Source organism: Talpa occidentalis, unplaced genomic scaffold, assembly GCF_014898055.3.
Source record: "Talpa occidentalis isolate TD23 unplaced genomic scaffold, MPIMG_talOcc4v2.1 talOcc4.10, whole genome shotgun sequence".
In the NCBI taxonomy this organism is placed as follows: Eukaryota; Metazoa; Chordata; class Mammalia; order Eulipotyphla; family Talpidae; genus Talpa; species Talpa occidentalis.
In genome coordinates, this window is record NW_023600993.1 from 90186244 (window position 1) to 90210220 (window position 23977).

The window sequence follows — 23977 nt, forward strand, 5'->3', positions numbered from 1 at the left end:
TGTACTTCTGTGCCTTAGCAATTTTTTATAACACTGTATCTTAGAGATCATGCCATTTTAGAGCATAAACGCTTATTCTCCTTTTAATAGATAAAAGGTTCAGAAATTAAGAGATTTAAAAGGCTTGATAGCAAAACCTCCCACCGCTGCCTCTCACCTGTCCACTGCCCTCCACACCAGCAACTGCTGTTCTTGAGTCTCCTTGCAGAGTTTGTGCATATACAAGAAAATACAGTATGCATTCTTTTTACACCTTTCTTCTTTTCTTTTTTTTTTAAAGATTTATTTTATCTATGCATGCAAGAACTGGGGTACAAGCCAGAGGTGTAGGGGCTGAGAGGATTCACCAGAGACAGAGTGGGGAACAGAGCAGGCAGATCGACTGAAATACACTGCTGAGGGGAGCAGTGGGTGAGACAGGAGAGGTCTGCTGCACCATGTGGGTAGCTCCCTGGCTGGGGATTGAACTCATGCTGCAGTGGCTGCGGTCAGCTTCATAGGTTGCGTCTTAACCCCTTGTGCCACCAGGGAGGCCCTCTTTCTCCTTTTCTAATAAAAAAGGACTTATATGAACCATACTTTTCAGCACCTTTCTTTTTCTTCAAAAAAATTCATCTTATGTCAGAAGCGTATATTAGGGTACAAGTCTCTTTACCCTTTTTTTGCTACTGTAAAATATTCCATGGTGTGGATGGACTGTAATTTCTTTAAATAGTTTGCTATTGCTAGACATTTTGGCTCTTTTCATTCTTTTTCAGGCATAAAATATGCTGCAATGAATTACTTTGTCCATGTGCCATTTTGCACATGTGTGATTTATATAAAGGACTTTACTAGAAGTAGAATCACTGGGACAAAGGAAATGGGCATTTGTAATTCTGAGTTATTGCCATTCTGCCCTCTGTTGAGATTATACCATTGACATTCATACCAACAATTTTGAGAATACCATTATGTTGCGTATTCATTCAGAAATCACTTTTTTTTTTAAAGATTTATTTATGCATACAGGAACTGGGGTATAGGCTAGAGGTGGGGGGGAGAGGATTCACTAGAGGCAGAGTGGGGAGCAGAATAGGCAGACTGACTGAAATACACTGCTGAGGGGAGCAGCCGGCGAGGCAGGAGAGGTCTGCTGTGCCATGTGTGTAGCTCCCAAGCCAGCTGGGGATTGAACTCATGCTGCAGTGACTGCAGTTAACTTCATAGTGCTGCGACTTAACCCCTTGCACCACCAAAAATCATTTTTTGATAGGATGGGGTTTGTAGGAAGACATGATGATGGAGAACTCTTGGGTGGGGCAGGAGAAAGGCAAGCCATGGTAGGCTGCGAGGAAACCGTGCTTGTTAGTGTTATGAGGACTTCAGTTTTTATTCTGAATGACATGGAAACTTTTGGGAGGGTTTGAGAAGAATCCTACACTCTGATTTATATTTTAGCAAGGTCACCCTAGCTCCTGCATTGATGATGACCTGTAGGAGGCCAGGGTAGGAGCAGAGAGATGAGTTAGGAAGCCATTACATTTTTCTAAGTGAGATAATGGAGGCTGAGACTAGGGCTGTGACAGAAAAGCTTGTAAGAAGCAGTTGGATTCTGAGTAGATTTTTTGTGGCAGAGCTGACAGGATTTGTTTTGGAAGGAGAGACAAAGTGACAAAGAAGCCAGTGACGTCTCCAAGGTTCCTGACCCCAGTATCTTAGAAAGAACTTGTATTTACTGAGAAAGAGAAGATTTTAGGAGGATCAGGTTTGGGAAGAGGAAGATGAGGAGTTTGGTTTTGGTCATTTTAAGTTTAAAATGCTTGCTAACTATCCAGGAGGGAATGTTACAAAAGCAGCTGAAAGTAGGAGTAGGGATCTCGAAGGTCAGTTTGCAGATATAAATTTGAATATATGAAGTCATCGAGGGACTGATTGTCAGTAGAAAATAGAAGAGGTCCCAGAACTGGGTGTATGGACACTTAAGTGTCCAGTGTTTACGCAGTTTTGGAGAGATGGACACAGCAGGGGAGAAGGAGAAGGCTCAGCCAGTGAAGAGGAAATCAGGGGATTGGCGTGTCCAAGGATATGATAAAAAGATTAAGAATTAGATTTAGGGGGACAACCATGGGAAACAATGGCGACCTCAACAAGAGCTATTTCGGTGGCTTGTTGGCCAAGGAGTAGAGCAAAAAGAGACTGGGAGGAGAGATTAGAGACAAGGAACAGGAACTCTTGAGTTTTGCTCTAAAGGAAACGGTGGTGGCAGGAACGCAGCGTTCATGTATTGATGGGAAAAACCCAGCAGGAAAGGGGGAAATGTTGGTGCTAGAGGTGGAGGGCAGGATTGCTAAAGCAACGGTTGTTAGTGGGGAGAGGTGGAGTGGGACAAGCGTGGGATCTCGCACGCAGGCAGGGGCTGGTTTTCGCTGGTGCACACGCAGAACCTGAGCGCAGAAGTGGGTAAATGGGGGTATCCAGCATGAGAGCTTGTTGATGTTCTTTTGATTGCCTTTTTTCTCCATGAAATTGAAAGCAAGTTCAACAGTTGAGGGCGGGGAGGGAGACACAGGGCGTGCAGTGATGGTCTGGAAGAGTGAATGAACCATGGCGATGTCATGTGAATGCCTGACAGCACTAAGCACCCACCTGACGTTTGTGTAAATTTGGAGCTTCCCTCTAGCTCTAGGCTGAGACACACCAGTGCAGTTGCAGAGCAGGTGAATGGCGGCTTACAGTGAGTTCTATGAAACAGTGGCTTATCAGGTGAGTTCTATGAAACAGGAGAGGGCAAGAGGGCTTCCCTGGTGGCGCAAGGGGTTAAGCACAGCACTATGGAGCTATCTGCAGCCTCTGCATCACGAGTTCGATCCCCGGCTGGCCAGGGAGCAACCCACATGGCACAGCAGACCTCTCCTGCCATTAGAAAGTAGAAAACACCAGGGCCTCCCAGGTGGCACAGGGGCTAAAGTCTCAGTGCTATCAAGCTATCATTAGCCACTGTAGCATGAGTTCAATCACCCAGCCATGGAGCTGACCCACATGGTGCAGCAGACCTCTCCTGTCTCACCTGCTGCTCCCCTCAGCAGTGTATTTCAGTCGGTCTGCCTGTTCTGTTCCCTACTCTCTCTGGTTCCCCCGCACCTCTGGCCTATACCCCAGTTCTTGTATGCATAAATAAATAAATCTTTAAAAAAATGAAAGAAAAGTATCTATCTGCAAAGAGTGTTTACAAGAAACTGAAGCTGGGTGAGGAGAGGCGTGCCGGAGAACGAAGAGAAGGCAGGATGAATGGGGTCCGATGGTGCCAAGGAATGATTAAAGTCTGGGTCCTTGAAGGGAGTTGAGCAGGTTAGAGGAGGTCAGACAGCAGGTTGTCTGTAGGTAGGGTTATTTGAGGATTGCCCTTACCCGTCAAGTGTGACCAAGGGAAGCTGGACACAAGGTGACTGGAGGAGACATGCTTAAGTAGTGGAGGGGAGATAGTCTTGGGAACATCATGTATCTGTGTTGACATTGAAACCACTAAGAATTATGACAAGACCAGAGTTCAAAAGCATGCACAGTGATCCACAGTAAAATCTTGAGGGAATGTGGGGGCCTCCCTGGTGGCGCAAGAGTTAAGATGCAACCTATGGAGCTATCCGCAGCCTCTGCAGCACTAGTTTGATCCCCAGCCAGCCAGGGAGCAATCCACATGGTGCAGCGGACCTCTTCTGATTCGCTGGTTGCTCCCCTCAGCAATGTGCTTCAGTCAGTCTGCCTGTTCTTTTCCCCACTCTGGTGAATCCTCTCACTACCCCCCCCACACCACTGGCCTGTACCCCAGCTCTTGTGTGCATAAATAAATAATCTAAAAAAAAAATCTTGGAGGAATGAAGGCAGGCCATCTCAGGGTTGAGAAATGACACAGTAAGTGGTCTTTTCCGTCACTTTTTTTTTCATCTTTCTCTATATCGTTCTGTGATAGCCCAGAAGATTCCATTTCTCTTACTCTGAGGTTGAACAGACTGTCAGTATTTAAAGTTGTAGGTATTTATTTTTTTGGTATTTCCTTATCTATGAACTGTCTGTTCATATCCTTGGCTTATTTTTCTGAAGAGGATTAACTCTTATTTTTGATTTGTAGGAGTACATATTAAGGAAATGAGCCCCTTGTCAAGAGTTTCATTTACTTTTTTCCTAGCTGGTTGTTGTCTTTTTACTTTTTTGATGGTGAAATTTACCAAATTCCTTAATCCTCGAAGTACTCTGGATTTTTTTGTCATATTTAGAAAGGTCTTTGTCAGGCCAAGGTTTTTTTTTTTTTTTTAAGATCTATTTTTATTTATTTATGCATACAAGAGCTGGGGTGTAGGTCAGAGGTGCGGGAGGTGAGAGAATTCACCGGAGACAAAGTGGGGAGCAGAACAGGTGGATCTACTGAAATACACTGCTGAGGGGAGCAGCGGGCGAGACAGGAGATGTCTGCTGCACCATGTGGGTCAACTCCCTGGCCGGGGATCAAACTCATGCTGTAGTGGCTGGTGATTGCTTGATAACACGGAGGCTTGAATCCCTGCACCACCAGGGAGGCACCACAAAGTTATTTTTAAAAATATATCCTTGGTTTCTTCTAATACTTTTAAGATTGCATTATTTGTATTTAAATATTTGATCTACTTGGGAAAAAATGTCAATTTTATATCCTATATAACATATGCAAAGGAAAGTTATAATGAAATAGAAATTATGGAGCATAGTGATCAAGAGGCACCTGTGAACCTGCCACAAACTTAAAATTAGAGCTTTGAAAATACCACTGAAGCCACCTCTGTCTTCCTCTCCTGTCTCACACCACTGCCCACCCCTCTCCTAAAGGTAACCTTGTGTTTATTATAACCTTGCTCTTTAAAAAATAATTTACCTCAGATTGTATAATCTTGAACAATATGTTGTTCAGTTGCACTTGTGTTTAACTTGATAAAAACACTGTAGTCTTCTGCAATGTTCTTTTAAAATTCAGCATTCTATTTCAAAGCTTTTTCTGCGTTGCTGTTTTCAGTTTGTTGTATTTAATTGTTGCCATATAAGCAGAGCTGCTATGGACATTCATGATTGTGTCTCCTAATAGAATAGGTACAAGAGTTTGTTTAATATAAAGCTAGGGCTGGGATTGCCAGGTCATGGGGTATGCTCGTGACCAGCTTTCAAGTTGGTGTCAAACTGTTTCCCAAGGCAGTTGTACAGTGAGCAAGTGCCTATTCCTCCACCTCATCACCAACATTTGTACTGTCCTGATTACTAAGGAAGTTCAACATCATTTTTGCATTACTTCTTCTAAGTATTTTAAGGTGTTTGCCCATTTTCTTTTTGAATGTTGTGTGTTTTTTCATATTGCTTTTAATGATTCTTTACAAACTAGACACCCAGTTCTTTGTCAGAGAAGTATATTTCAAGTATCTCAATATAGTTGATTTTAGCAATATTTTCCTCAAAGTTTTTACTCTTTTATTTAAGAAATCTTTCCTGTGCTGAGTCATAAAGATATTCTGTATTTTCTTCTAAAGGTTTCACAGTTTTTCCTTTTACATCTAAGTTTGTAATCTATGTGGAACTAATTTGTAGGTATGGTGTGAACTAAGGAGTCATTGTAATTATTTTTACTTATGAATCGTTAATTATTCCAGTATTATTTACTTAGTGACTCATACTTTCCACTGAGCCCTTAGTACCATCTATGTCTTAAATCAAGTTTCCTTCTATTTATGAATCTGTTTCTATACTCTCCATTTTATTCCTTTGATAATCCCTGTGCTAGTATCACATTATTTAATCACTAACTTTATAATAATGACACAGACAAGGTGTATAGGGCAAGTTTCCCACTTCCTCATGTTCTTCAGGGAAGTATTGGCTATTTTGATCTTTTGAGTTTCTATATAAATTTTAGAATCCACTTACAAAATTTTGCCCAACACACACACACCCACACACCCACACACAGAGACATATCTTTGGGGAGTTAGACTAATATTACAAGGAACTATTAATTACATCAGTTTAGAGGAAAATTCACATCTTTATGCTACTGGATCTTCCTATCAATAAACATGGTTTCTCTCTCCATTTATTTATTTATTTATTTATTATTTTTTAAAAATTCTTTTTTTTTTTTTAAAAGATTTGTTTATTTATTTATTTATACAAGCACTGGGTACAGTCAGAAGCGTGGGAGGGTGAGAGAATTCACCAGAGCCAGAGCAGGGAGCAGAGTGGGCAGACTTAAGTACACTGCTGAGGGGAGCAGCGGGCAGCAGGAGAGGTCTGCGCGCCATGCGGGACCCTCCACCAGTGGCCGGGGAGCAGCCGGGGATCGAACCGGCGCTGCAGAGGCTGCCGGCAGCTTCGCAACCCAGCGCTCAACCGCTGCGCCACCGGGGAGGCCCTCTCCATTTATTTAGATTTTTAATATTTTTCAATAAAGTTTTCAGCTGTTCTTAATAAAAGCTACATACACTTATTGTTTTCACTCATTCAGTAAATATCTATGGAGCATCTTCTATGTACCAGGCATTTTTCTATGCTCTAGGAATACCAGAATTGACAAAGTTATGACATTTTCTTAAGCAGGCAAAAACATCTCTCCTCATGGAGAGAGGGGAGATGGGCAATAAATGGTAATTATTTTAGAAGGTGATGAGTGGAAAAATAGAGAAAAATAAAAATAATCAGGAATTTAGGGGACAGAAGAGGTACTTTTTTTTTTTTTTAAAGAAATTTATTTATTTATTTATTTATTTATTTATTTATTTATTTATTTATTTATACAAGGACTGGGTACAGTCAGAAGCGCGGGAGGGTGAGAGAATTCACCAGAGCCAGAGCGGGGAGCAGAGCAGGCAGAAGGACCGAAGTACACTGCTGAGGGGAGCAGCGGGCGGCAGGAGAGGTCTGCGCGCCATGCGGGACCCTCCTCCGGTGGCCCGGGAGCAGCCGGGGATCAAACCGGCGCTGCAGAGGTTTGCAACCCAGCGCTCAACCGCTGCGCCACCGGGGTGGCCCAGAGGTACTATTTTAAATGGTGTGGTCACAGTAGGTCAAATTAAGAAGCTTGCATTTGAGGAAAGATAAAGGTGAGGATGTGAGCCATTCAGATGTCTAGGTAGCTTATTTCACTTGTATTTTGTTGCTATTCTAAATGATTCCTCATGTTTTCTAACTTTATTGATAGTACAGAAGAATGCAATTGATTTTCGCTTACGGATCCTTGTCATTCGTTTTGTATTTTTGTCTTATTTTCTATTTAGACAGCATCTTATGCAGACAATGGCTTTTGTTTTTCTTATCCAATTCTTATTATTTTATTTATTTTCTTACTTTATTGTACTGATTAGACCCTCAAGCTGTGCTATAACCAGTGGTAGAAGGTATATCTGCCTTCTTTGGATTTTACAGAAAATGCCTCTAATCACCATTGCAAATGTTAACTGTAGCTGTTTTGTAGTTATACTTCACTGGGTTAAGAAAGCGTGATAAGATTTTGTTTTGTTTTGTTTTTATCATGAATGGGTGCTGAATTTCATGTGTTGCTTTTCTCTACATGTATTAGGTTGATCATATAGCTTCCTCTTTTAAATTGTTAATTTCATTAATGAATATTCTAATATAAAATTATTTCTGGTATAAACCTGACTTACTGAAGACTTACTGTTTTCTTTATATGCTACAGCACTTGCTTTGTTTATAATATTTTATATATTATTTTTTACTATTTGCTGAATGAGTTTGTATGAATTTAGAATGGTTGTCTCTTGATAGTTTGTTATAATTTGCCTTGAGTTTATGGGAATGACAAGGAGATAATTTTTAAACCATTGATTTAATTTTTGAAAATATAAAGAGTCATAGGAAGAATTCATCATTGAAACCATCTTGGCTTGGTGGTGTTTTTTTTTTAAAGATTTATTTATGCATACAAGAACTGGGGTACAAGCCAGAGGTGTGTGGGGGTGGGGGTGGAGGATTTACCAGAGACAGAGTGGGGAAGAGAACAGGCAGACTGACTGAAATATACTGCTGAGGGGAGTAGCAGGCGAGACAGGAGAGGTCTGCTGCAGCATGTGGGTATCCCCCTGGCCGGGGATCGAACTCATGCTTCAGTGACTGCTGATGGCTTCATAGGTTGCGACTTAACCCCATGCACCACCAGGGAGGTCCTGGGCTTGGTGTTTTATTTGTGGGAATATTTTGACTATAACTTCAATGACTTTAATAGGCTACCTTAAGTGAACTTGATAATTTGTATCTTTCAAGGAATTTGCCCAGTCCTTATATAGTTGTTGAATTTGTTGGCATAAAATTGTTCATAATATTCCCTATCCATTTAATATCTCTAGTGATAACTAAAGTGATGTCACTGCTCTCATTTCTAATACTGGCATATTGTGACTTTTCTCTTTTTTCCTGATCAGTATGTCTACAGGTTTATTTATCTTACTGACTTTCTAGAAGAACCAGCTTTTGGTTTCATTGATTTTTTCCATTGTTCTTCTGTTTTCTATTTTGATACTTATTAATTCCCTTCTGCTTACTTTGGGTTTCCTCTTTTTCCTGGTTTCCTAGGGTGAAAGCTGAGGCCATTGATATAAGACCTTTCTTTTTACCTAAAATAGGCTTTTTGTGCTATACATGCCTTACTGTATATGACTTCAGCAGCATATCACAAATTCTGTTGTGTTTTCATTTCCATGCAGTTAAAAAATACTAACTTCCTTTTGAGTTTGTTTTTACCCCTGCATTAGTTTCCAAAAATTTGGGGGTTCTCCTAGAAACTTTCTGTTACTGACTTTTTTTCCCCAAGATTTATTTATGCATACAAGAACTGGGGTACAAGCCAGAGGTGTGAGGGGTGAGAGGATTCACCAGAGACAGAGTAGGGAACAGAACAGGCAGATTGACTGAAATACACTGCTGAGGGGAGCAGCAGGCTAGTCAGGAGAGGTCTGCTGCGCCATGTGGGTAGCTCCCTAGACGGGGATTGAACTCATGCTGCAGCGGCTGTGGATGGCTTCGTAGGTTGCGTCTTAACCCCTTGCGCTACCAGGGAGGCCCTGACTTCTAATTTGGTTCTATTATTGTTTAAGAACATATGCTTTATACAACTTGAATTTTTTTATATTTATCAAGACGTGTTTTATGGCCCAGAATCTGGCCTACCTTGGTAAATGTTTGGTATACGCTTGGGAAGAATTTGTATTCTGTTGTTGGGTGGAGGGCTCTGTAAATATCAAACAAGGTAAGTTTGTTGATGGTGTCGTTTGAGTCTGGTATATCCTGGCTGATTTTCTCCCTGTTCATTCTGTTATTGAGAGAAGGATATTAAAATTACTATTATTATGGATTTCTCTATTTCTCCTGGAGATTCTATTAGTTTAGCATCATATAGTTTGAAAAACTGTTGTTAGACACATAAATGTTTGGGATTATATGTCTTCTCGTTTAATTGACCCCTTTAACATGGATCCATAAAGTGGAATAATAATATTGCCACCTCAAGTTTCTTTTAACTAGTACTAGTGTCATAAATCTTTTCCCATCTTTTTACTTTTAATCTATTTGTGTCTTTATATTTAAAGTGCACTTCTTATGGATAGCTTATCGTTATGTCTATAGATTATACTATATGCAATCTTTTTTTAAAAAAAGTATACCAAAGCAGACATTATATATATATAATATTATGCATATATTATGCATTCAAGAGCTGGGGTGTAGGCCAGAGGTGTGGGGGGGTGAGAGGATTTACCAGAGACAAAGTGGGGGCAGAACAGGCAAATCTACTGAAATACACTGCTGAGGGGAGCAGCAGGGGAGACAGGAGAGGTCTGCTGCACCATGTGGGTTAGCTCCCTGCCTGGGACTCAAATTCATGCTGTTGCAGATAGCTCCATAGTGCTGATACTTAACCCCTTTGCCACCCTGCCTCGGTATAGTTTTATGTTTCTTGTGCTTGGAGTACATTGATGTTTTTGGATCTATGAACTTACAGTTTTCATTACATTTGGAAGGTTGTTATTTTTATCAGCAAACACTTCTAAATAAATTTGGTATCTGACTACTTCCTACCAGCTCCAATGCTGGAATTCTGGTTGCAAGTCAACATGATACCTTGCTTAAATTACTCTCCTGGTCTTCAGACCATTCTCCCTACTCTCATCCTTGACCAGATAATTTCTAGATTATCTTTCTATGCACTTTCCTATGTGAGATTTTGTCCATTAAGTCTTGGTTTTCCTGGGTTCTCAGTTTCATCTCCTCAACTCTGGGGGTTTGCTGGACTCTGCGTTAATTTCCCCTCCTTGTAATGCTGCCTGGAAACTCTCAAAGCAATATGTTGGGACATTTGTGAGTTTCACCTATTTATTTCCCATTTCTTAGAGATCACTGCCCTCTATTTTCTTTTTTTTTTTTTTTTTTTTTTTTTTGTTTGTTTATTTATTTACTTATTTATTTGTACATGCACTGGGTACAGTCAGAAGCGCGGGAGGGTGAGAGAATTCACCAGAGCCAGAGTGGGGAGCAGAGCAGGCAGAAGGACCGAAGTACACTGCTGAGGGGAGCAGCGGGCGGCAGGAGAGGTCTGCGCGCCATGTGGGACCCTCCTCCGGTGGCCGGGGAGCAGCCGGGGATCGAACCGGCGCCGCAGAGGCTGCGGGCAGCTTCGCAACCCAGCGCTCAACCGCTGCGCCACCGGGGAGGCCCCTGCCCTCTATTTTCTGATGTCTACTGTCTTGAACAATATTTTGTGTATTTTGTCTGGCTTGTTTTATTTTCTTTTGCTTTGTTTTCAGACCACGTGTAAAGTGGCCTCTGTTACTGTTTTGACTCAAAACAGAAGTGTGTTCCTTAATTTTTCAGACATGTGGTATTTTTCTAGCTATCTTTTGTCAATAATTTCTGACCTAGAAATTGTGTGTTGTGTGTCAAATTGGATCTACTGTCTTGTATGTGCCCATTACATCAAAATTGTTAATTGTGTTGTTCTGTCTTTACCTCTGCTTAACCTATCAAAAATTGAGAGATGAGGTTATAATCTTACACATGAACTTTCAACTTGTCTTTGTGAGCCCCAGCAATTATATATCTATCCCCTCTATCTATCTGACTATTTTATAAGTGTGGATGAGTTTTAAAATTGTATGACTATTTTTTAATTGAAACTTTTATCAGCATTTATTGATCTTTCTTTTCTAATCATATATATATATTTTAAAGATTCATTTTATTTATTTATGCATATGAGATCTGGGGTATAGGCCAGAGATGGGGGATAAGAGGATTCACCAGAGACAGAGTTGGGAGCAGAACAGGCAGACTGACTGAAATATACTGCTAAGGGGAGCAGCAGGTGAGACAGGAGAGGTCTGCTGTGCCATATGTGGGTTGGCTCCTTGGCCAGGGATCGAACTCAGGCTACAGCAGTGATAGAGGTGAAACTTAACACCTAGGCCACTAGGGAGGCCCTGTCTGTTTTTTAATTGCATGGTTTGTCTTTATATTATTCAGTTGTAAGAATCCTTTTTGCATTATGGATACCAGACTCTTATCAAATGTATAACTTGCAAATATCTTCTTATATTCTGTGGGTTGTCTTTTCATTTTCTTGTTAGTGTTATTTAATGCACAAAAGTTAATTTTGATGAAATCCAATGTGTTTCTTTTTCCTTTGGTTGCTTGTACTTTTAGTGTTGTTTAATCCAAGGTCAGGGTGATTTACCCTATGTTTTCTTCTAAGATTCTTGTAATTCTAGCTCTTAGGTTTATCTAAGTTCTAATTTGAGGGTTTTTTTAATTAATTAATTAATTAATTTATACAAGCACTGGGTACAGTCAGAAGCGCGGGAGGGTGAGAGAATTCACCAGAGCCAGAGCGGGGAGCAGAGCAGGCAGAAGGACCGAAGTACATTGCTGAGGGGAGCAGCGGGCAAGGCAGGAGAGGTCTGCGTGTCATGTGGGACCCTCGCCAGTGGCTGTGGATCGAACCAGCACTGCAGAGGCTGTAGGCAGCTTTGCAATTCAGTGTTCAATCGCTGCGCCACCAGGGGAGGCCCTGAGTTAATTTTTTTATATGATGGAAGACAAGGTCTTCACTTGTAGTTTTTTGAAGCATTTGTAAAGAATTGATATTCTTTAAGCATTTGGCAGAATTCATCAGTAAAGCTATCAGAGCCCAAGATTTTCTTTGTGGAAAGTTTTTACATTATTAATTCAGTATCTTTACTTGCCATAGGTTTTTTCTGATTTCTGTTTCTTCTGAGTCACTTTCAGTAGTTTGTGTTTTTCTAGGGCTTTGTTCATTTCATCTAAGTTATCTAACATAGTTTACATGTTCATAATATGCCCTTATGATCCTTTTATTTCTGGAAGGTCAATTGTGATGTCCCCTCTTTCATTTCTGATGTTAGTCATTTGAGTCTTTTCATGTCATTGTCAGTCTAGCTAATCTAAAAGCTTTGTCAATTTTATCTTTTTTATTAAAAAATAACCTTTTGTTTATTTCCTCTACTGTTTTACTTTTCTCTATTTCATGTCTTTCTATTCTATTCTTAATTATTTCCTTTCTACTGTTCGTTTCGGGTTTAGCTATCATTTCTTTTTCAAGTTTTTAAAGAAAGTTTAGGTTATAGGATTTGAGATCTTTCTTCTTTTTTACTATACAACTATAAATTTTCACTTACATATTTCTTTAACTTTATCCCATAAAATTTTAGCATGTGGTAGTTTTCATTTTCATTTATCTCAAATAATTTTCAAATTTTGCCATGATTTCTTCTTTGACATATTGACTATTTAGGAGTGAGCGGTTTAATTTCCATATATTTATGAATTTGCCCAATTTCCTTCTGTTACTGGCTTCTAAATTTAATCAACCATGTCATAGAATAGACTTTGTATGATTTCAATCCTTCTAAGCTTATTTATTTTTGAATTTTACTTATTTATGCATACAAGAGCTAGGGGAGTAGGTATGGGAGGGTAAAAGAATTTACCTGAGACAGAGTGGGGAGCAGAACAGGCAGATCTACTGAAATACATTGCTGAGGGGAGAAGCAGGAGAGACAGGAGAGGTCTGCTACACCATGTGGGTCACTTCCCTGGCTGGGGATTAAACTCTTGCTGCTGTGGCTGAGGATTGCTTCATAGTGCTGACACTTAGGGCCTCTCCTGGTGGTGCGGCGGTTGAGTGCTGGGCTGCAAGGCTGCCCGCAGCCTCTGCAGCGCTGGTTCATTCCCCGGCCACCAGCGAGGGTCCCACAAAAAAAAAAAAAAAAAAAAAAAAAAAAAAAATAGTGCTGACACTTAACAACTTGTGCCACCAGGGAGGCCCCCCTTCTCACCTTATTGAGGCTTTTTTATGACCTGTCCTCGAAGATGTGTACTTAAGGAGCCTGTGTGTCTCTTTGTTGTTGGGTGAAACAATCTACAGTTGTCTGTTCTGTCTAGTGATTTGTAGTATTGTCAAGTTGTGTATCTCCTTGTTGTCTTCTGCCTAGTAGTTCCATTATTGAAAGTAGGCTATTGAAATCTCCAACTGTTATTGATGAATTATCTATTTCTTCCTTCAGCTCTTAAATATTTTGCTTCACATATCTTGAAACTTATTAGGGGATATGTTTATCGTTATTTTTTTTTTCTGATAGATTGACACTTTTGTCATTATAACACATCTTTCTTGGTCTCCCGTAACATATTTTTGACTTAAAGTCTGTTTTTTATATCAATAAAACTGCTTCTGCTTTCTTGTGGTATATCTTTTCAACCCTTTTATTTTCAAGCTATTTCTATCTCTAAATCTAAAGTATGTCTCACACACACAAAAAAAAGTATGTCTCATGTAGATAGCATGTAAATTATGTTTTTTAATCTATTCTGCCAGGCTCTGCCTTTTAATTGTTGTATTTTATCCACTTATATTTAGTGTAATTACTGATAAAGTGGGATTTATGTCTGCCATTTTGCTATGTGTTTTCTATTTGCCTCACATGTTTTATTAATTTCCTTAGTGCTTGCCCTGGAAATTGCAATTAATATCTTAATTTAAGATAATCCAATTTACTTGAATATCAGCTTAATCTCAATTGTATATAAAAATGATGCTCCAAAAGGAATATAGTTCCATTCCCATTCTTCTCCTTTGTTTTATCCTTGTCAATCACATTACATCTTTACACATTAAAAACCATCAATACAGTTTTGTAATTATTGCTTTATTCTGTTTCCTTTAAATAGATTTTGTTTTTTAGAGCACTCTTAGGTTTACAACAAAAGTGATTGGAAATTACAGAGCATTCTCATATGCCCCCTACCCCTCCACACTTTCAGTTTTCTTGCAAATTAGGTTGGAAAACAAAATAGAACAAGTGAACATACATTTATAATGTCTTTTATGTTTACCTGTGTAGTTATTTTTATCAATACTCTTTTTAGTTCCTTCACTTCCTGCTTGTGCAGGGTTTCAGGGTCAGCCAGAGATGAGAGACTAGGGTCTTCTTAGATCCTTCCTGGGTATGTGCACTTCCCTACATATGTACATGAACTTCTAGATCTCCAGGAATATGTAAGAGCTTTTCAGATCTCCCTACGAAGATCTCATTCCCACGTTTTCCTTTAAATTTTTTCTTGCTAGACTTTTGTTTGCCCTGACTAGGACCACTGCCCTCAAGCAACAGCAGTATTAAACAATTACCACTGGTTGTTTTCAGCAAACACCCTAAGGATAGGGTTTTTCCCACTAAGCAAGCTCTGAGTCAGATCAAATAACAACATCTTCTGCAAGTGGGACCGTCAGGGAACTGCTGGAGATCAAATAGTGACAATTCTCTGAGCATACAGCCTGTTGAGAAGCTCCAAATTCAGTTTGACCCTTCCAGTGACTGCTAGATTGCTGGTTTTCACAGCTACCATGGTTGCAAGGTTGCTGGTTCTCAAGACTACCACCGAGCTAGGGAGAGGGGGATTGTGGTAGAGACAATTAAAATACTAAAAATCTCTCTCTGTTCTTCCTCAGATTCAGCCATTTTCCTGAATAAATATTTCTTGCATTATTCAAAACTTGTTAATTTTCAGAGTTCTGAAAAATTGATTTTGACCATTTTTGCCTGTGTTTCTCTTATATTACAGAAGAATGGATTTTCAGGGGTATTTGCTCTGCATTTCTCAAAATTCTATCCCTGCAATTGATATTTTTATCTGAGCACAGGGTTTTACATTATTCCCTGTTAAAAGTAATTTGGGTTTTTTGTCCAGAATTCACAGTAATTTTGTCACAGTAATTTTGACTCTTGAATTCCATGTTCCTACTGTGAGGCAGACACTGTGATGGATTCTCAGAAAGAAGAGAGAGAAGTTTAAACAATGATTCCTGCCCTCTAAGAGTTTATAGAGTAGCTTAGAAGACAAAACATGATTATGTAAACCTTTATATAATGATAAGAAGAAATAGAGAACAATGTAAGGCTTTCAGATAATACTACACAATAGTAGAACTTTCTGCAATAAGTGAAATGTTCTTTATTGATTCATAAGGTAACCGTTGGCTACATGAACTTAGTAGGCATCTGAAATGTAGCCACTGTGGCTGAGGTATTAAATTTTTTAATTGTATTTAATTATTGGTTATCATAGCTCTAAGATTAAATATTTCCTTGATTTTCCAGGATGACTCTGGAAAAGTAGGTAGGGAAGATTTGTGTCTGCCTCTGCCTCTGAGAACTGGAAGCCCACTGCTCTCTTCCTCTGGTTCTTGGGGGAAGAAGGAGGTATGAGCTATGGATACTTTTTGTTATATAGTTGTGCCTGATGCACAGTGAGTGTTGTTCAGTGACACTGTTGAAATAGGTTGTGTGTGAGCTACCTGGCAGAAGTAAGCTCTGGTCTACCCATGGAGGCAAACTTAGACACACACCACCTCCCCTCTCCAACCACCCCTCTCCCAGTTCCTAGCATAGGCACAACCTAACAAGTGCAGTTTGGTAAGAAGCAATTGTAGGGTCTGTGAGAGAATCAGACTCCCTTCCTAATCCAGTGGTCGTTGCAACATTCCCTGTTTTCCTCTGCAGCCACAAAACAAGCCCTTCCACCTTTTCCAGGAGGGTCTCTGCTTCCACGCTGATGCTGCAAGCATAGGCTTCTCTTGGGCTCATTCTGGCAATTCCCCCTGAGTTTCAGAGGCTCCCCATTGGTCACTGGTCAGTGCTGAAGTGGAATTGAGGTTTCCCTTCTTGCCTGCAGAATGACCTGCACTTCTTCCCCACCCCACCCCTTTCACAGTTAGGAGAATTTGGGGGAGGGAGAAACAGGGATTCATGAGAGATACCCTATATACCCTGGGTGCTTTTGGGTTTGGATGCCAATCACAAGGACCTGAGTCCTTCAGCCACCCCTAGTTTAGGACAAGGACCTAAGGGGAAGACCTTTAGACAGCAGAAGCCAAGCTCAGGATCAGAGTGGCCCCCTGGTGAGACGGGTAGAGCTCTAGAGGAGACTGGAAGAGAGAAGTGCAGGCATGAAGAAGCTCAGAGACCATGATTGGTGGAGTTGGAGGTGGCTAGTGAATGAAACGTCTGCACTTTTTTTTTTTTAAGAAAGATTTTTTTTTTAAGATATATTTTTATTTATTTAAACAAGCACTGGGTACAGTCAGAAGCACAGGAGGGTGAGAGAATTCACCAGAGCCAGAGCAGGGAGCAGAGCAGACAGAAGGACCCAAGTACACTGCTGAGGGGAGCAGCGGGCGGCAGGAGAGGTCTGCGCGCCATGTGGGACCCTCCTCAGGTGGCCGGGGAGCAGCCCGGGATCGAACCGGCGCTGCAGAGGCTGCGGGCTGTGCCACCGGGGAGGCCCGAAATGTCTGCACTTTGAATGAGAAATGGTCTCCATAAAATGAAGGACTATTCAGGGTGGGAGGTCCAAGCAAACATGCAATGTCTGGCCAAAGAAGAAGGTCTCACCTTCTCAGCTTCAGTTTCTTCATTTCTAAAATGGAGTTGATTTGTGGAACGGTAGGGAGATGACAGAAGTTCATAAGCAGTATTTACGCAGTGCCCAGCACAGTGCCTGCCACACTATTGTTTCTTACCCTGCCCTCCCCTCACCCCACTGACCATCTTAGCGGAGCAGGGCAGCTGAACCTAGGCATCAAGAAAGTTCAGGCAGGGCCTCCCCGGTGGCGCAGCGGTTGAGCGCTGGGTTGCGAAGCTGCCCACAGCCTCTGCAGCGCTGGTTCGATCCCCGGCTGCTCCCCGGCCACTGGAGGAGGGTCCCACATGGTGTGCAGACCTCTCCTGCCGCCCGCTGCTCCCCTCAGCAGTGTACTTCGGTCCTTCTGCCTGCTCTGCTCCCCGCTCTGGCTCTGGTGAATTCTCTCACCCTCCCGCGCTTCTGACTGTACCCAGTGCTTGTATAAATAAATAAATAAATCTTAAAAAAAAAAAAGAAAGTTCAGGCAGAGCCAAGGAAGTGTTTCCTGACTCTATAGTCGGAGATGAGCAAGAAGGAACTATGGGCCTCTGCCCAAGGCCTTGGGGTGTCCCGTACTGGGAACAGGTTTGTCTCTGAATAGGAAGCAGGGCACACGCAGCCTTCTGTCTGTTCTGTCTGCTCTGGGTCACTTGGCATATCATGGAAGGGGCCAGGCCTTCTCAGCCCCTCCTCTGCTTCTCAATGATTCATAAAGAGGAGGTGTCAAGGTCTCTGACCTTGCATCTTACTCACCACCCAAGCCCAGAGGAGCACATAACTTCTCTCCTTCAGACCCTTCCTCCTTTGAACCCCAAATCACTCACAAGCACACCTTTCTACTCTATGACTGCCATCTGCCTGTCCCCCCCTCCAACTTTTCTGTTCTCCCAGTGGAGTCATGTCCCGCATTCAGAGAAGATTCCCTGGGCTGGGAGGGACATGCAGGGGATACATATGTGTCTGTGTCCACGCGGGCACAGATGACTTCATGCTCAAGTGACCCACTGTGTGGACCTCTAGCCTCTCCCCGCCATGCCATGTGGGATGCCCCAAGCCCTCCCATTAGCCGCCTCTTCATCCCTTCTCCCTTCCCCTCAGGCCCGTTTGAGGAAAGTGGAGTCACCACTGTTCTTCATGGGCAGCTGGGGGGCCCTTAGAGTCTCTCCATCTCCTCTCCCCCTCTTCTCAGGCCCCATGCCCAGCCCTGAGGTTTGGAGAGCCTAGTAAGTGCCCTATCAACATGTTAATCAAATTACTTAGGAGCTAAAATTGACGCTGTTCATTAATTATACAAGATTATGCTAATTGTGCATGCAAATGCATGCAGGGGAACAGAAGGTGTTCAGGCGCATGGTGGGCCATTAGCATAGAGGATGGGGTGCGGGTGCATTGGCATGCTAATGTATGCGCCCTTGCTATTTATAGACCCCCCAGCCCATCTGTACTGCAGCCACCTCTGCCCTGGGTAGGGATCAAGGTGGGGAGGCCAAGTCCAGGCTTGGCAGGTAGCTATGGCCCTGGGGACTGTTGCCCCAGGCCGCCCACACCTGCACGTGAACCATCACACCAACCTCCTCTGTCATCGACCTGCTCTAGCCTAGGCCCTTAGGTGGCTCTTTCATCCCGGAGGCAAAATGATTCTTCTGAATGACCTGGTTGGTGAGGTACTCCCTGCTGATTCCACACAGGGTCCAAATCCCTCGTGATTTGGTGCCAACTCTCCCAGGTCCTGTTCCACTACTGCCCTCCTCAGTTTTGTCAGGCACCGCTGGGAAAGCATGATGTGCATGCCCCTGCCCCCTGGCCAGACCATCAGGTTCCTCTGCATGAGTAGACCCTGCTTTCCACTTCTCTTCCAGGAAAAATGTCCCTGATCCCCAAGACCCAAATGCCCAAGGCCACACGTGACCCCTGGGAGCCCTTCTGTGGCTGCTGCAGATGCTCCTGCTGTGCCCCCCACTCACTGGATGTATTTGGGGCTTCTCTCTTGCCTGCTGGAATACCATTTCCTTAAGGTCTTTCATGCTAGACCCCACCTCCTGACACACAGAAGGTGGGTGATGCATCCTGCAGTGGGTGCATTGAATGAATGAGGGCATGAGTGGTCCAGCCATCGTGTCATCCTCTGTCCTCGAGCTGGGAGCAGACGCAGCCTGCCCCAGAAAATGTTCTGCTTCTTCTGAGGCTCATGACCTCAAAGGCAAGTCCTTTGGGGTGAAAATTAGCAGAACACCTCCCCCCCATACACACTTCTTCCCCACACACACACACACACACACACACTTCCCACACACACACACACATACTTCTCCCATCCCAAACTGAAACACCAACTTTGAACTTAGAAATAAATACCTACTTTGACTCTACCCTTTGCTCCAAATCTGCTTTGTTTCTGAAGGCTTCGAGGGCTGCTCTGTGGCTTCTCCCCAACCCAAGCACCTGTTAGTATCACGGCCTCTTTCTAGAGCTCCTGTCTTAGGTGGTAGCCATGAGCCACATGCGACCTTTTAAACTAATTTATTACTCTAATTAAGCTGAAATTTAAATTTTTATTTCTCAGTCACACCAGCCACATTTCAAACGTTCAGTAGCCCCATGTGGCTGATGGCTGTCATCTTGGGAAAGTTCTATTGGACAGTGTTTGTAATCTAGACATTTGCTTTTCTTGTTCCCGCTGGTCCTGTAGCTGAAGGCGCCCTTGGACTCAGTCCAGCTCTTTCCGTTACTCACAGCTTTCTCCTTGGAAGTGGGAACGTTACTTGAACTCTCAAGTATCTCAAGGGGATGTAAGGAGGGAAAAGCTGGTGAAAAGCTCTGTGACATGGTTTCTTAGGATGAGATTCCTAGAAACAGAGCCGGAGATGGGGAGTCTCCTGAAAGTGATTCAGGGGAGGAAACTTCTCAAGAGAACCAGTGAGAGAAGCAGGAGGGTGGGAGAAGGAGCTGAGCAGGGAGATGGCCTCTGCTGGACACACCATCGCCCGCCGTTGGGAGCTCGGGAGATGACCAGCTCCTCCCCCTTGTGAGGGCGTCTGTCTGGGGCTGTGGGCTGCAGATGCAGTGCGCACATTCTCATTAAGGATAGTTCTCCAGCAGTGAGGGCAGCTCTGAGGCCTATAACTGCCAACACTCACAGCAGCTGGGGTGACAGGGGAGTCCTGGTGGGCACCCCCTATTATGGAATACCTAGACACTGCCTTCCAAAGATGCTCCACTCCCACTCTGCTCCCAACCCGCTGAGACCCTGGAGTTTGACAATGGACTTGCATCAGTCCCTTCCACGTTGCCCTTCTGTAGTGTCTCTTTTGCATCAAGTTCTACACTAGGGAGCTTTTCTTCTGCACTGGTGTCTCCCCTAGCAAGTTATGTGTGATGCAAATATTTGCACTTGAGTTATATTCCATCCTGCATTTGCTTTCTTGGTAGGAAATACTCCATTGACAAGGAAGGCTCATGTTAATTTCACCTTCAGTATTATTTACAGGGAGGAATAACAAGCACTTATAAAGAAATGGCTAGGAAGCCTGGGCTAGCTAAGTTCAGGATGTGTATGTTGGTGTGAGAATGACTTTACCTTTCATCTAAATCATGTGCTTCAGAGTCAGGATGCATAGTACCCTACTTTAGGTGCTTTGTTAACTGGATGACCTCTGGTCACAGCTCTTCACCTGGTCTCTTCTTAAACTTTTTTATTGTAAAGAGCACATAGAATAGAATAATGAACCACATGTACCTTCACTGAGTTTCACCAATGACCAATTCTTGATTCATCCTGTGTATCTTGTCTTTCATCCTGAAAATCTCAGACTGAGAGTCACAGTTACAATAGCCAAGGTCCAAAACTTGAAGCAAGAGGACCTGAGTGTCACCTCTGCAAGCCTGATGATTTTGCAACCTTAAGGAAATCCCCCTGTAATTGCTCACACGGTCCTTGCACAGACTGCCTCTTGGGGCTGCTTCTGCATTTGAAGGAGGGCTGGCTGCACGTAGCTGGGGCAGAATCAAACTCTGAGAACCCCAATTAGAGGGACTTTTCCAGGACTCTTGTCAATATTACCAGTTCATAAGACCCGAAGTTCACATCCTGACTTTCTCATTTACTTGGGCTTTGTAGCTTACTCTTGCTTATCCTTGGTTTTCTTATCTGTAAAGTGAGAATGGTGCCAGAACTACACCATCTCAGGACTGGGAGAGGATTCAACAAGAGTGCCAGTGATGAGCTCAACAGAGCCCTAGGCACTTGCTAAGTATTTGATAAATTAGGCACCAATCATTTTTTAAAATTTTATAGTTTTGCATTTTATTTGTAACTCATGCTTGTATTTATGGTGTTTTCTACATTCTTTTTTTTAAAAAAGATTTGTTTTTATTTATTTATGGATACAAGAACAGGGGTATAGGCCAGAGGTATGGGGGTGAGAGGATTCACCAGAGACAGGGTGGGAGCAGAACAGGAGGATCTACCAAAATACACTGCTGAGGGGAGCAGCGGGTGAGACAGGAGAGGTTTGCTACGCCATGTGGGTCAGTTCCCTGCCTGGGTGATTGAACTCATGCCTTAGTGGTTGGCGATAGCTTGATAGTGCTGAGACTTTAGCCCCTGCACCACCTGGGAGGCCCTGGTGTTTTCTACATTCTAATGGCAGTTCGTACCACTCTTTTTGTGAGGCCCAGATGAGGAGACCATGCCCCCAGAGATTCTCACAACCACAATAGGTGTGGCACTGGGCACAGGTGCTGCTCCCCCCCAGGGGACATCTTAAAATGCTCACCCATCATGGCCCATGGGGGTACTCTGGTGAGCCAGGTCTGGGGAGTTAGCCTTGTCTGATTTCCTCACCCACCCAAATTGTAGCCAGACAGGGAAAAGGAGTGGGGAACAGCCAGTGGGGAACTTGGAGGGAGGCTAAGAAACACCCCCACCCTCCTCTCTCACCCCTCACTCTCCCCTCTGGGTTCATCCAGGCCCAGGGACAGGTGCTTTCCTGGTGACAAGCAGGGCTTCCTAGCTCCTTGACAAAGTGATATCCTTTCCTGCCTCAGGTCCCTGTGGGAGGCCCCAGGCCCAGATCTTTGTCCCTTGTCCTCATTTAGCCAGACCTTGCCAGTGAGTACACACACACACACACACACACACACACACAGAGATACACACAGAGACACACACTCAGAAACACACACAGACATAGACACACATACACACACCCGTGTATGAAAAGATGTGGAGGGAGTGGGAGGAGGGAGGAGGAAGGGACATGTGACAAAGAGCAGAGTATAATTTCCTAGTTAGATACAAAGCTAATGTCCATAAGAAAATAAAATTGCAAACGTTTAATTTCTCTACCTAACAGAAACTGTTTACTTCTCCCAACAAAATCATTTGCATCTTACCAGTTTTCTACAAATTAGCATCTACCTTTGCAGAATCTGGGCCCGATCAGTAAATATGAGTCAGTTACTTTCCCCTAGAGAATCGGCTCACCCGTAGGTGGTCGTGTTAGCACCAAACTCTCGAGCAGCGTCTAGTACAAAGATAATGCAAACCACAGGTGGAAGTTTTTTAAATTTTACTTTTTTAATTTTCTAGTAGCTTCCTATTAAAGAACAAAAAGAAACTGGTGAAATTAATTGTGACAGTGTATTTTATTTAACCTAAGATCTCTGAACTATCGTCTCAGCATGTACGCAATACAGAATTTTACTGAGCTATTTTTACTATTTTTACTGAGCTATTTTCTTTTTCAAACTAAGTCTGAAATACGATGAGTGTTTAACACTTACAGCACCTTTCAAATCAGACCAGCCCCGCTCAGCAGGGCTGCCCTGCCGCTGTGAGAGAGCAGCTGCAAAGCCAAAGCCGCGTTCCTCAAACCAGAGGTGCCTCGAGGTGCCTCTGTCACCTGCAGGGCTCGTGAGGCACAGATGCTGCACCCCCCCCCCCAAGAGATTCTGACTGCAGGTCTGGACACGGCCTGAGATTCTGCATTTCCAGCAAGCTCACAGGTGCTGCTGAAGCCGCTCATCTGGAAGCCTCTTTGGAAACCACTGTCTTAGGATGACTTCCATGAGACCCACGTCACCTTTTTGCCATGCTCCTAAATTGTGGGTCATTTTTCTTACAGCCTGAGGCTGACCCCGGAGGAGGGGCAGCAGGAACAACAGGCTCTGCATGTCTGCACTTGCTCTGCCTCCTGGTGAGGGTGCAGCACCAGCTAGGAGCAGCCTGGCAGTGGACTCTCACCAGGTGGCAGTGGGTGAGAGTTCAGCAGCACTCCTGTGGTTGGCATGGACCCTGTGCAGCTAAGCCAGAGGCTCAGGGAGAAGGGGAAGGGGGCTGACCCTCAACACCTGCCAGAGGGCCCAGGCCTCCGCGGCTGCGCTTACTCTAGGCCACTCGGCAGGTAACAGCAATCAGGTAACTGAGCTTCCCAGGGTGGGTCTGCATAGATGGAGGGTTCAGCCAGGCCCTTTGCTCTCAGGAAGGGGGGCTCCCCAAAGCCTAGAGTGGCCAGAAAAGACTGGCTGGACTGGGAGTGGAAGTTGGCATGAGCCCAAAGGACAAAGGCCACCTGCACTGGAAAGAAAAAGTGGGGAGAGTCACCGCACGAGGGCTGTAGGAGGAACAGGAGCTTCCCCAGGAAAGCTAGGACCGCGCAAGTGATGGCAGCCCCAAAGTCTTGGGCGATCAGAAATAAAGTCCCCAGACAGGACTGGAAGGTGCCCCAGCAGCCATCAGTCTCTACTCTCCTGGTTCATGGGGGGACCGTTCTCCTGCATCCAGGGGTGCAAAGAATTTGCCCCTTCCTCTTCATCCTGTAGGTTTGGGGGAGGAACAGGCATGTGCAGGAGGTGAAGGAAGTGTGTCCCCTGGGGGCACGACTATGCTTGTAATATCCAAGGGTTAATCCCCGTCAGGGGGACTGAGTCCTGGTCCATGTTTCCCTCCTGCAGGCACCGTGTACATGGCTGAGCACATGAATGTGGAATTGAAGTG

The 23977-nt window shown here is 43.5% G+C and overlaps 1 protein-coding gene across 1 annotated transcript in view; it reads left to right on the top strand.

The window, feature by feature from the left end:
* The window catches only part of EBF4 (EBF family member 4), a 48498-nt gene that overhangs the window by 14495 nt on the left and 10026 nt on the right, over positions 1 to 23977 (top strand). The gene's annotated exons all lie outside the window — the stretch shown is intronic.